A 12,741-nucleotide genomic window follows, 5' to 3' on the forward strand; every position below is an offset into this window, starting at 1 on the left:
TGTATGTGATAAACTGTATACCTCAGCAGTCTGGTCCAGATGTGACATGAACAGAATTGAAACTAGTAGGTGAATTTTCCATTTACCACAAGTTATTTCTAAACCAACCACAGGATGGCATCAGAGGTACATCCACCGGTAGCTGAACATTAACCATATGACCGCACAGCACCAGCAGCCTTGTATATACCGATACCAATAAAAGATTTTTCTACAGTGCTCAGTTGTATCTTACAATGCACAGTCTGCCTATAACTCCAATAAATGAGTGTCTGCAATCTATTCTAACTGATCTATTAGTGTAAAGCTTCCTTCACGTTTTTTCTTGAAAAAAATGACAGTTAATTGCCTTTTTGGATTTTTATTCATTTTGTTTGTCCTGTAGACAAGCCCGTGGTAAACCTTATGTAAAAAAATAAAGTGCCGCCCCTAAAGCATGCAAAAACTAACCCGTTACAGAGGAACGCAGGAACATTTTATAATTTCCTGTTGGCATACTTCTGGCCACAGTGTTATGTATTACTATAAAAAGGTCTTACGTGTACTCTAAGGCCTCATGCACATGACCGTATGTATTTTGCGGTCTGCAAAAAACTGATCCGCAAAAACAAAAATGATGACGTCAGTGTACATTCCGTATTTTGCAGAATGGAACAGATGGTCCCCTTATAGAACAGTCCTATCCTTTTCTGTAATGCGGACAATAATAGGACATGTTCTATTGTTTTGCCGAACGGATATACGGAAACCGAATACACAGGGAGTAACTTCCTTTTTCTTTTGCGGACCCTTTGAAATGAATAGTTATGTATACGGTCCGCAAAGAAAACAGAACGGACACGGAAAGAAAATACGGTTGTGTGCATGAGGCCTAAGGCTAGTTTCACACTTGGGTTTATCTGATCCGGCAGAGAACTCTGAAGTTCACCGGATACTGCTGTTCACCGCTGGACCCAATTGACTATAGTGGGATCTGACAGGTTCCCAGCAAGAGTGCCAGCCGGACAACATGCACCCGTTTTTGTCCACCCGGATCGTGTCAGAAACCAACCGGATCCATTTATAGTTAGTGGGGTCTGCCTGTGAATGGCAGTATCCAGCTGTTATCCCATGCTCCATTCATTGATCCGAACAGCCAAAAACTTGTGTATATTGAGAGTAGTAGTTTTACCACAGCTGGAGGTTGCAGATTCCTGGATTAGATCTTATCTCTGTAAGATTAGTGATATTGCATTAATAAAGTGACATGGAGCTTCCCAATCATAATTGTAACTGTTAACTATTTAATGGAGAACAATGTGAAATATTGCAGGTTTCACATCACCGCAGTTTTGGACCGTATTCAGTTCGTATTTTTTGCAGATCGTACACAGACCCATTAATTTCTGTGGGTGCACAAAATAAAATGGACTCCACACTGATGTCATCCATGTGCTGTTCCCTTTTGTGCTGATGATAGAACCTATCCTATTTTTATCCGTTTTGCACACAAGAATAGGCGTGCAAAATGGATAAGGTCGTGTGCAAGAGGCTATAGTATAAGACTGTATATAGAACATCTAAGAAATGGGAAGGGTAAGAACTGGGGATCATACAACTACTTCTGCTCCCAGTAAAGCTGGTTTGGCATGATGATTATACAAAAGAAACAGTTTAGGGATGTGATAATTGCCATAAATTTCAAGCATTATTATGGATTTTTTTAATTTATTTTTTACATTTTGTATTTGAACTATTTCCTGGTGTAATCTTTTTGCCATAGATGTGACCCATCATTTTCACAAACTTTTAGACATGAGAAGCTTTGATCAATGAGGTCTGGGTGCTGACCCCTTGATCACTAAAATGAGTGGGAAGAAGGTCTCAGCTGTGTCCTGCGCCCCTGTGTTTCTACTTAGCTCTGTTCTGCGCTCCTCAAAGGGAAGCACGGATTCATAGAAAATCGATGCCTTTTCAAAAAATATGTAAATCATTTGCTTGAACGGCAACATAGAAATGTCCCATTGTTAGTGATTGTGGTGGTTTAGGCATCCAGCCCCTCATTACTCAAAACTTCTGACATGTCGGAAAAAAATTGAGGTTCTATTTACAGTACAGGCATGCCAGAAATGGTGCAGATTTTACACAACAGGTGTCCATGCAAAAAAATCCACTGCATTTTACAGTAGCAGCAGCACAGAGAATGAGTATTTTTTTTCCCCTTACGTCATCTGCATGATGTCGGAAGTGTCTACAATAAACTTGCACATAACTTGACGTGGGGCAGATTTTAAAGGGGTTGGCAAATCCCTATTTAACATTGTCAAACCCCTTTAACCAGTAATGTTTTAAGCATGCAAGCATAAGTGATCCTGTACTGCACTCCAGTTCTTCAGACCACTCCGCATTTGCCCCCTTCCAGTGCGGGAAGCCAAGAACAGCCTAAGGACGTGGTCATGTGCTCGAGTCACATGACCATCACATCTTCCATCCTTTGGACGCAGAAGATTCAAAGCTGATGTGCTGACATCGCTGATAAATTAGGCCTAAGGCCTTAGGATCACAGGAGGCCTTCAACTCCAGAGCTGGGGTAGAGTACAGGATGGCTTATGCCCTTGTGCATAAAACATTACTGGTTATGGGGTTTTACTGTTTAGGTAGAGATTTGCCAACCCAAATCCAGAGAGTGAAATCTACAGCTAAGCCCTTATGCACACAACCGTATCCATTTTGCAGTCCATAAACTTCAGATCTTCAAAATACAGATACCATCCGTGTGCCATCCACGTTTTTTTGGGGGACTCAATGACTTCAATGTATCTGTGGACCAGAATAGAGCATGTTATATAGCTTGCAGAACAGACATATGAATGTGAACAGCACACTGATAACATGTTGTATTCTGGTCCACGGACTCAAGTAAATGAGTGTGGACCACAAAAAGGATACAGCAGTGTGCATGAGGCTTAATGCTTAGTCTTTTGCACCAAATTCCAGAGAATATGATTCAAAAGCTTGTGAGATATTCCTAGTATTGTGATCACAAAGTCCTCTCCTAAGGGTAGGTTCACACTGAGTTTTTGGGCGGAGGTTTTGAATAAATATGGTTTATGTTTTATGTATAATCTTATTTTATTCATTTTTGGTTTTCATAAGCAAATGACTCATTACATCACAGACATTGATATAAGTAATATGGACATAGTCCAACACAGGGACACGCAGGACCCTCAAAAAACAGCTGAAATATCATAGAGACATTAACCACTAGTGGGACACTGGCGTCCCAACCAAACAGGGAACCCCAAGCAGGGAGGGCTATCAATATGCAGATGCATTATCCATGTTCTAACCCCCGAAAGCCCAAATACACACACTAAGTGAGTAAACCTAAACGGAGGACCCGACCACACAATAGACATAAAGACACAGAAGGGAAGAGGAATAGGAATAGGGAAGGGTACTAAGGAGAGGATACGCCCGACAAGAACCCTACTAAGGAAAAAATTCAGGGACACACCAAATCCCCAAATCTCTGCGAGTCTAAAAAGAGAATCAGAGAATTGTATCTGTTCTGGTAAATCCCACCTCTCTCCTGACTATCCGCTATCAATTCTTCCATCCTGAGAATATGTTTTAATTCCTTGGCCCATTCCGACAAAGTGGGAGGGGTAGTGGTTTTCCAGTGCCTTGGAATCACCATGCGCGCCGCTGCCAAGAAGAGGCGTAATGCACCCTTCTTAACTTGTGAGATTGAGCCAGGAATTAGAGATAACAGTGTAACCTGAGGAGTATTAGCTACTGACTGGTTCGAATAGCTGGTATAGATGCTCAAAACTTTCTCCCAAAACGGTTTTATTAGCTGGCAGTCCCACCAGATATGCAACATGGAACCTTGCTCTCTTTCACACCGCCAGCAGTGATCAGGAACCGACGGGAACATCTGGTGCAGAATAGTAGGGCAGTAGTACCATCTAGAGACAATTTTTAAATTATTTTCCTTAATTTGAGATGCCATGGACATCCCATGGGAGAGTGTACAAATCTTCTCCACCTCATCCGCCGAGAAGGTAACTTGCAAGTCCCGTTCCCATTTTGCGAAGCAGGGGGCTCTGTCACCATTCTGGGAATGTAACAGAACCTGATACATGGATGATATTGTACCGCGACCTTCAATGGAGGCCAAGTAGAGTTTGTCGAAGTCTGTCAACTGACCTACCACTCCACCAGGGAACGTCTGACCCATAAAAGACCTGACCTGAGCGTACCCCAACCATGAAACTTGTGCAAAAGCCACATTCTGTCTGAGGCATTCAATGGAGGATAAGAGCCCCGAGGTGACTAAGTCCTTAACTCTCAAGATCCCATCCCCTACGGTTTTGATGAGAAAAGCAGATGGACGAAGGCCCGGTAAAAATGCAGGATTGCCATGCAATGGGGTCATGGGGCCTGGTCTAGCCGACACCTGTGCCATGGAGATCCACTTATCCCAGATAGATAGAGCATGTCTTACCAAGTATGGCCATTCTTCAGGAGCCGGCCGTTTATCCAATTCAAGCCAAGGCAACGCTTGAAGAGGAAGGGGAGACAGAGACTGCTCCAAACCTATCCACAACTTGTGAGCATCCTTATGAAGCCAGTCCCTGATTCTGGTTAGCACAGAGGCGCTATGATAGATTAGCATGTCTGGGAGGCCAAACCCGCCCAAGGATTTCTGTTTAGTCAGGACTTGCCTCCCTAACCTAGGTTTGCTAGCTTGCCATATGAATTTATTCAGGCCTTTCTGCAGCTCTTGGAAGTACGACCGTGGTACATATATCGGAACGGTCTGAAAGAGGTAAAGAAACCTCGGTAGGATGTCCATCTTGAAGGCGGACATGCGACCAAACCAAGACAACTTTTTGAGGGAATATTTCTGCATGTCTTCCAGCGTTCTCCTCTGCAGAGGTAAGTAGTTGAGTGAAAAAAGCATATGTAGCTGCGTCGGGATCTGAACACCCAGATACACCAAACTTTGCTCTTTCCATTTAAAAGAAAAGTTGGCTCTGAGGGAGTTTACATCCGCATCAGACAGAGAAATGTTGAGTAGCTCCGTCTTAGAGAGATTCACTTTAAAATTGCTCAGGTGGCCAAATCTGTCAAAATATGGTTTATGTTTTATCTAAGTAGCCTTACTTACATAATTACATGATAGTGAGAAATAGCCCAATGTCATCATTTTACTATGGTAGATTTTTTTATTACTAAATTATTGGATATTAATGAAGGAGCCAGAGTTGAACTGTGATACAATGCAGGCGTCAGAACCCTGGCGTACCCACTCTGCAGTCCTACTTTTGATTGATTTTAACAATCAAGTGACAGCTGCAGCCATCAGGGCAGAACTGGCAGTTCTGTAGTTAGGGGCCCCGGGCCAAGTCATTTCGGGTCTGTGTTCTTATCAGTTTCATTAATATTCAATTCAGTGCAGTGAATACTAATAAATCGGTGTGGCCCTTCTGCTGGACATGGGTTGGGGGGGGGGGACCCTCTCTCCACATCTAGACATTTACTAAAGAAATTATTTGAGAGGTCTCTGTAGCAATTTTCAGGCCAGTTAATGCATTTCCTATGTGAAGCAATTCGCTTTAGGGCTTATTCAGATGGCCGTATGCTGTCCGCAAAAATGCAGATCCATTTTTGGGTGGATTAGATGCAGACCCGTTCACTTCTATGGGGCCCTTTTCTTCCATTCCACGGCTCAGCAAAATAAATGAAACATGTGCTATACTTGTCAGTGAAAATCAGGACAGGGCCCCATTGAAGTCTATGGGTTTTTAAAAAAAAAACGGAATGCAATCCATTTTCTTGCAGACAGGCTGAACTGTCTGCAAAAAAAACGGATCCGCATTTTTGCAGACAGAATACGGCCGTCTGAATGAGCCCTTAGAGTGAAAAAAAAAAAGTCTGGGTTTAACCTAAGCCTAAGGGCTTATGCACATGACCATTGACTGTTTTGCAGTCCGCAAAACACGGTTACCAGCCGTGTGCATTCTTTATAGTGCAGAACAGCCGGCCCCTAATAGAACAGTCCTATTCTTGTCCGTAATGTGGACAAGAATAGGACATGTTCTATGTTTTTGCGGGGCCGCGGTCATGTTCATTAGCCCTAAGATGGATCTTACAAACAAATACTGCAATGATGGACTTTAAAACCGAAATTGGAAAAGGAACTGAAAATATAACTGAAATGAAGCAATTGAATATGAAATGGTTAATTAGCGGCTGTATATGGGGCAATGGAGAAGTTTCTTCAAATAAGAAAACTAACCGCGTACCTGTCAATGTGACTCATTTTAAAGTGAAACGCTGCTGCACTTCTGCTTTTCATGCTGTTCTACGTCAGTTATGTGGAGTTCGGGACTTTTTCCTTTTATCAGTTAACTAATTCATCTCAAGTTTTTTAATTGGGAAATTACTGTGAAAAGAAGCAACATTATCGCCTTAAGGGGAAACATCTGTGGTTTGGTATTTACAGCCCTCATTTCCATGTAATAAATAGCTTTTTTTTTTATTATTGTTATCTTTTCACCAGTCACTTGACCTAATAAATAGTTTTGCAACAAGTATAATCTAATTAAAAACATTATACAATTTTAGCAACTATACCTTAGGCTGGGTTTACATATTCTGTCTTTTAGTAAGGTTTTTAAGTCAGAGCCAGGAGTGGAATAGAAACTCTCCTTTTTAGTTTTATGATCAGTTTTACTGACCATGTAAACCCACCCTAAGTCCTTATTCACATGTCCGCGACAAGACATTGTTGGTTTGTTTTTTCCCCTCCGAATTCCACGTGTAGTGCTTGGCTGAAAAGGCAATTTTTCAGAGTTTCTCCTACCAATGGTCAGTGAAAACCACTGACTGATGCCATCCGTGTTCTGTAGATCATTTTTTATACAGACCCATAGATTTCAATGGGCGTTGCACAATGGCCCAAAGTAGTGCATTTGTATAAACACGTTGAAATCAATAGACTGACAAAAATTTTGGTTTTCACATAGTTTGCTGCTTCAGTCTTTTTAGATATTTTTGTCAGATGTTTCTCAGATATACTGAAGTACAGTTCTAAGTATTTCAGTTTAAGTTTTTTTTTTTTACTTTTATTGACAAATGCATCAAGTTTAGGCCTCTTTCACACTACAGTTTTTTTTTTTTTCGTTTTGTGAGCCGTTTTTTGCTTTCCGTATACGGAACCATTCATTTCAATGGTTCCGCAAAAAAAACGGAATGTACTCCATATGCATTCCGTTTCCGTATTTCCGTTTTTCCGTTCCGTTGAAAGATAGAACAAGTCCTATTATTGCCCACAAATCACGTTCCGTGGCTCCATTCAAGTCAATGGGTCCGCGAAAAAAACTGAACACATACGGAAATGCATCCATTCGTCTTCCGTATCTGTTCCATTTTTGCGGAACAGTCTATTGAAAATGTTATGCCCAGCCCAATTTTTTCTATGCAATTACTGTATATGCCTTACGGGAAAACGGAACACAAAAATGGAATGGAAACGGAATCACAACGGAAACAAAAGAACGGAACAACGGATCAGTGAAAAACAGACGGCAAAACACTGAAATAGCCATACGGTGGTGTGAAAGAGGCCTTATGCTAAGTATTTTTACTGTTTACTTTTCTTTTTCAAGAAGGGTCAAATTCGCGCTATCGTGCTGGATATCAGCTTCTGGGCCAAATCCTGACTGGTGGCCCCCCATCCTAATCGGTGCTTGGAGTTTGTCACTATTTCTGTGTTTTTGTTTGTTCACCTGCTTTTTAAGAATTGACCACAGGTTCTCAATGGGATTGAGATCTGGGAAGTTTCCTGGACCCACAATTTTATGAAGATGATAACTCCTTCCAATGTGTTGAGGCAGACTTTGCAGCTGGAAGACGTGTAAAATGAACCAGTTGGGCAGAAGGAAGACCAAACAGGGGAGTAAAATATCCATTCTTGGAAAAATTATCCACAACCACTCAGATGACTGTGTATCCAGAAGATGGCGGTAGATCCATTATATAGTTCATCGTGATGCGCTACCATGGAGCATCAGTTACAGGCAAATGCTGAAGTAGACCCGTAGGCTTCTGCTTAGGAGACTTGCTCTGGGTACATATGGACAGGACACAAAATAGTCAAGCATAGATATTACCATTTGCAATGCACGGGGTGAACTCTGTAATTTGAGTTACATGGAGATTTTGTGGCAGATTTCACCCAATGCTTTCATAGGGTGAAATCCACAGCAAAATTAAAGGCAGAATTCCACAGCAGAATTAAAGGGGTTATCCAGGATAGGTCATCATTATGACATTGGCGGAGGTCCGAGTCCTGGAGCTCTGTTGAGCACAGCCGGCTCCTGGCAGCTCACCAAGCACAGCGAATTACATAGTATAGTGGCTGTGCTTAGTATTGCAGCTCAGGTACTCCAGCTGTGGTAAAACTACAACTCCCAAGATGTACACTTGCTTGGCTGTTCTCAGAAATGAATGGAGCATGCTGGGAGTCGTAGTTTCATCACAGCTGAAGTGCAGGAGGTTAGCCATCACTGACCTAGGCCATTTGACCAATTTACGGTGACGTTACATGACCGAGAAAGACCTCACAGAGTGCCCAGCCTCTACTAATAGCTGATCAGCTGGGTCCTGGGTGTCGGACCCCCGCTGCTCTTATATTGATAACCTAGCCAAAGATGACCATATATTCCCTCACTGAATGTTTTGATCCGTATGACGGGGAGATGCAGCTGCAGCCGTGTGGGCATCAAAAGCAACGCGGGTGTCGGGAAGCAGGGTAAGTATGACCAGTATGAGGGGCCCGGGCATTTTGGGAGGCATTATAGGGGTTGTAAAACTCCTTTAAGATTTCACCAAGCATGTCATAAGCTAATTTCATATGCATGCAGAGGGAGCAGTACAGACATGGAGGGTTGTCTTCTTAGCTTGTCTATGCCACCACTGCACTGTTTCCCTAAGCTGCCCAAGTATTAGGGTTCGGCTACATGTCGCGCGACTTTAAGTTGCTGAGAACTCACGCAACACAAAAATATGTGAAAGCTACATGCTGCTGCTATTTTACAACTGTGATTTGGCAGTGAAAACACTGCCAAGTTGCAGGTGAGTCGTGTTCAACCTCCATTAAAGTTAATAAAGAAACAGTCGCATGCGATGTGCGACACAAAATCTGACATGTCTGGATTTTTTGCCACTGTCGCTGCATGTTGCATTGCGACAGCATTGACAAACCTTACATGAAATGTGTGACTTTCTTGTCACCATGTAGCCGAACCCTCAGGCACAATTTAACACATGGTAAATCAGAAAAAAAAAATGTGACCTAGCATGCTGTGGGTGTCTTACTTGCAAATTTAAGTGGATTTCTTCCGTTGTATATGTATTCACATGGATTGTGCTATACTTCAGTTGTGGATCCACGTAAACAATTTGCAGCAAATCAGCATCATGTGAGCATGGAGTATTATGGTTTCAGCAAATAAAGCATTATGAGGGGCAGTAAGACATTTTTATTAAGTGGATAGAAATCTGTCCTGTCCACCCAGGTCAGGGGCGTAGAGAAGGGGGAGGGATAGAGGGGTTTAACCCCCCCCAGAGTGTCTGTCACCAGCATCAGTGGCGGATTACAATAGGGACGTTCGGGTCGGCAGCCCCGGGCCCAGCACCGCTGGGGGGCCAAACGCTGACCCGAACGCCCACATACTGCGGCGGGGCACGGGAGCGCATAGCTCCCTGTCCCGTCGCTGATCACCGCCATAGGCTTCAGGCCTTGTAGGCCTGAGGCCTATGAGGTAGTGAAATCCCGGCGAAGGCGTGCGTGATGACGTCATCGCGCGCCTGTGCCGGGACACAGCACTGTGACGCGCCTGACTCATCCCACCTTCCTCTGCGAGCAAGCGCCTGGCCCTGGACATAGGTGAGTATTTAGCTTTTCACTTTTTGTTCATTTTTTATTTTTTTATTTCATGTGCCTACTTTGGGAGACATGTGGGGGGGGGGCACACAGGAGGACATATTAGGGAAGATAAATCGAGTACATGGGGGGGATGTGGGGGCTGTATGGGGCCAAATTATTATGGGAGGGAATACTATGTGGGGACAAATTACTATGTGGGGGCAAATTATTATGAGAGGGACTACTATGTGGGGGCAAATTACTAGATGGGGCACTGTGGGGGCAAATTGCTATGTGGGGGCAGTGTGGGGGAAAATTATTATGGGAGGGACTACTATGTGGGGGCAAATTTCTATATGGGGCAGTGTGGAGGAAACTATTGTGTGGGGGCAGTGTGGGGGTAATTGCTATGTGGGGACAGTGTGGGGAAATTGCTATGTGGGGGCAAATTACTATGTGGGGGCAGTGTGGTGGAAATTACTATGTGGGGGCAGTGTGGTGGAAATTACTATGTGGGGGCAGTGTGGTGGAAATTACTATGTGGGGGCAGTGTGGTGGAAATTACTATGTGGGGGCAGTGTGGTGGAAATTACTATGTGGGGGCAATGTGGTGGAAATTACTATGTGGGGGCAGTGTGGTGGAAATTACTATGTGGGGGCAAACTACTGTATGGGGGCAGTTTGGGGGAAATTACTGTGTGGGGGCAAATTACTATGGGGGGATTACTATGTGGGGGCAGTGTGGTGGAAATTACTATATGGGGGTGTTGCTATTGGGGAGGCACTGTAGGGGCAATTCTATTATTTCTGGGGACACTGTACAGGGATTATTGACTGGAGAACAATAGAGGGTGTTATTATTACTGGGGGCACTCTAGGGGACATTATAGCTGCTGTGGACACTATAAGAACATTTGGGGTAATTTATCAAACTGGTGTAACGCAGAACTGGCTTAGTTGCCCATAGCAGCCAATCAGATTCCACTTTTCATATTTGACAGCTCTTTTGGAAATCCAGTTCTACTTTACACCAGTTTGATAAATTACCCCAATTATGTCTATTAGGGTCACAATTTTTTCAGCAGTATAGTTCCTGGGGCATTGGGGAGCACAACGGGCACAGTATTGGGGGTGGCAGGATGACACTGTGGGGACACCAGGATGAGGAGGTTGATGGAAAAATTTAGAAATCTAACGTGTCTGTGTTAAAAACTGTAGAGACGAGATGCGGCTGAAAGAATTTGCCATGGTGGTCTGGGTCAAATGGAAGAGAAGAGGAAAGAGAAGGTCTACATGACAGGAGATGTCACTGGATGTAAGAGGTATGTGGTGCTGTATTCTCCTCCATGTCTTTTTTATTACAATTATATGTATTTAAAATTTGGCGACCAAATTTTTCAGTTTAGGACCCAATTTGGGGTATTTTAAGTTAGTGATAGATTGTTAGATAGAAGTAGTACATATACTTTGCACAAGTAGCTCACTTAGTCACTTACATAAGGAACGGTGGGTCCGTCTTACAATAGGGACACTGTCAGGGACACTGTTATGGGGGGGGAGATATCTGTGGATGTGGATGATGACTCTTATAATTTTGAGAAAGCTGAACCCCCCCCAGGAAAAATAATTATCTACGGCCCTGACCCAGGTGCAGAACCGATTGCAGGTACAGTACATGTACCAGAGCTGTATTTTGTACTTGCCCCTGCAGTTGTGTGTCACGTAACCAGGAAAGATTTTTATCCCATAAGTGTAAACTATAAAGGTTCCTTTTGAATAACTGCAAGGTTTTGAAAACTAGGACATATATTTAAAAAATGGAGAATAACCTTTATTGGCTGAAACCAAAAGACTTCTTTAAATTGCAGATAATAAGATATGACTCATATTACCTGACTCAATAGTAATTGTGAAGTTATAAATTTCTTTGTGTCCCTGAAAACTGCATGTCCTGACCTATGTTCCAGCTCTTCTAAAGCTCTAGCAATTTTGACATATTGAATTGTTTAAAGCACATATTTTCGTTACCTTTTTTCTTGTTATTTTCACTTCTTTTTCCAGTGTTTTTCTCTGTACAGCATTAGAATTTTTTATTTTTTTTGAAAATCTCGTGCTTTTGCTTTACAGACTCATAGGTCCCCTGTATTCTGCCATAAAGAGCCCTGCTAATCTGTATATTCTCCCCCCAAATTTCTATAGGTGATATATTAGGGTTCTGTGTGACACAAATTCAGGTGACAGCTATGTATATACTGTGTTGTGCCCCTGCAGGTTGAGTAATATAGAAATATAGGAAACAGAAACATGTGCAAGAACTATTCTGTTAGTACAGGAAAGGGAGTCAGCCCCCAGATTAATCTTAAAGTGAATCTGTCAGCTCCAAAACACTGGAGTAAGCAGTATATTGTGTATACATACATAGTGTAACATACACTGCTTACTCTAGTTTTTGGGGTGTTTTGGAGCTGACAGATTTCCTTTAACCCCTTAAGGACTTGGCCCTATTTCACCTTATGGACTTGGCCATTTGTTGCAAATCTGACTAGTGTCAATTTAAGTGCTGATAACTTTAAAACGCTTTGACTTATCCAGGCCATTCTGAGATAGTTTTTTCGTCACATATTGTACTTCATGACACTGGTAAAATGAAGTAAAAAAAATATTCATTTTTATTTATAAAAAAAAACAAATTTATGAAAAATTTGTAAAAAATAGCAAATTTTCAAGTTTCAATTTCCATACGTCTATAATACATAGTAATACCTCCAAAAATAGTTACTTTACATTCTCTATATGTCTACTTCATGTTTGGATCATTT

Source organism: Bufo gargarizans, chromosome 5 (genome assembly GCF_014858855.1).
Source record: "Bufo gargarizans isolate SCDJY-AF-19 chromosome 5, ASM1485885v1, whole genome shotgun sequence".
Classification (NCBI taxonomy): domain Eukaryota; kingdom Metazoa; phylum Chordata; class Amphibia; order Anura; family Bufonidae; genus Bufo; species Bufo gargarizans.